This window comes from Diachasma alloeum, unplaced genomic scaffold (assembly GCF_001412515.2).
Source record: "Diachasma alloeum isolate Michigan unplaced genomic scaffold, Dall2.0 Dall_scaffold_00579, whole genome shotgun sequence".
NCBI classification, from domain to species: Eukaryota; Metazoa; Arthropoda; class Insecta; order Hymenoptera; family Braconidae; genus Diachasma; species Diachasma alloeum.
In genome coordinates, this window is record NW_021680711.1 from 10,951 (window position 1) to 13,140 (window position 2,190).

The following is a 2,190-nucleotide window of genomic DNA, read 5'->3' on the forward strand; positions in this document are numbered from 1 at the left end:
GCCAGGATGTGTGGATGTGTGGTAAAGACCTTAGTCTATCGAAGTCGTGTTATGGGGTTGCAAGTTCCAGACTTTCGATGTCCGGCTTGCAAGCGGTCCCTGGAAACTCTTATGCATCTTTTTTCGTCTTGCCCGCCATATGCCATCACGAGTTATATCCATCGACTTAATGCGGCTTTGAGATTGCTGTATTTCCATCTGCTGCACTCTTATGGGATAGATAGTACACCACTGCTGCCGTATGCTCCAGGAGATATTGAGTCCGTTATCGTGAACGAGAGGTGTAAGATTTACTGGAACTTCTCGTTCGCGGCTATAAGGCCAATCGGTGCGACGAAACCTGACATCGTCCTTTCCGATTTTGATGACAAAATCATCTATGTCATTGAGTTCTCAGCTCCGGCTGAGAGCAACATCACAGTGAAAGAAGAGGAGAAACGGCTCAAATACCAATCACTCCTGTTTGAGCTATGTCCAATAAACAGAGGATTTACAGTGAAATTGGTTGTTCTTATCATTGGCTCTCTTGGGGGAATGATGGAGTCATTCATATCTGCCTTTAAAACCATCCCGCCCTTTGGGCGTCAAGCCTTCAGTTTGGCTGGCCAGATGTAGAAGTCTGTCATCCTTGAGTCCCTCCGTCTACTTAGGCAGCATGATTCTGGACTGCAATAGAGCTCACCCCCTGGATAGAGGGAGCAATATTGCAGAGCGATTAGGAAGTGTTTGCATCGCTTAGCTTGCTGGGCGGTCTTCGAGGTGATGTCGGAACCCTCGAGGATCGTTCAGTGATCTTATTTACGAGTAAAAAATAATAATTATAAGAAGAAGAAGAAGAAGAAGAAGAAGAAGAAAATGATACATAGTGGCCATCAAGTTACGATGCCATGGGAAAAGCAATACTAACACCGAAGGTCCACCCAAAAATACCACAGAGGCGTCTATCTTCGTGGCCAAAATACTATTCTATGAGTGAATCTAAACATGTTCTCGGTTTGATTGGACGAAATGACTGACTAACTAATAGTCTTGTGGACTCTCTACTGAAAACTATTTTGTAACATTAATGCTAATACCACGTTTCTGATAGCCATTATTTATTCAACTGCTGATTATTCGAGAAGTTGAAGTTTTATGAGGCCCACCAATGTTAACAATGGCTTCCTTCTATGATATCAAGAAATTTTGGTTACCTCTGGATGAAGAAACATAGATAATGCTACATAGACTTAGTATCTGTCTTAACAAAAATTTGTAAAGAAAAACATCTGATTTGAGGAATCTGAGTTAGAAATGGACCTTCTATTATATGGAGAATAGATGAAAATTCGAAAAACGAAGACAATTCATTAGATGCCAACAAAGCCAACGGAATCGGAGATTCCGCTTACTGCAAATAATTTTCACGGGGTGGTAAGAATTACCGTTCACTGGTTGTAATCTGTGAAATGCTTGGACCAAAAATGAAAGATGTCAAGGAAAAGCCAACGATTTATTTTCATTTCCTTTTTTTTTTGACAAACGGATATCGTTATTTATTGGATTTTTCTGAGAGTTTATAAGGATATTTTCCAGGGTGGTTTACCCAGGAAAAATCCAAACTACTTTTTTTGCTTTCTCTATCGCTCGTGTCTTTGGCGCCAGCCAAACCTTTACAGAAGTTTCGACGAAAACCGGCCTCTGAGGCAAACGCGTCTACTCAGAGGACTTCTGAGGCTAGACACTAAATTGTCAAGCTAACATCAGTGTGACACGGTAGATTGAGCGAGGTCCACCAGGAGTAACTCCTTCACATCCTCACGAGCCTTTTCAAGGCGTGTATTATGCCTCGCAGCATAATTACCCTCATGAACTACATTCATACCTCTTCCGGAGTCTTCCGGTTCTTCCAGTATTCGTGCTCCTCCGGAGTACTTCGACTCGGGAGACTTTTCAGAATTAGATGCGAATCAGCCGGGACTCCTCAGAGCCTGGGACGTCGAGATGCTGATCTGACCAAGGTGGAACTACGTTACCCATCTCACCCACACTCTCGACCACCAGTTACCGCTTCGGTGATCGCGAGCTACTGCCTGTAGGTAGTACTAAACCGTCGGCGTCTATTCCGCCCGCCAGGAGGATTGCTCTACTCTAGGCCCAAGGGCCCATACGCTTTCGAATGATTCCGCCAAGACTAGATAATCCCGGAAA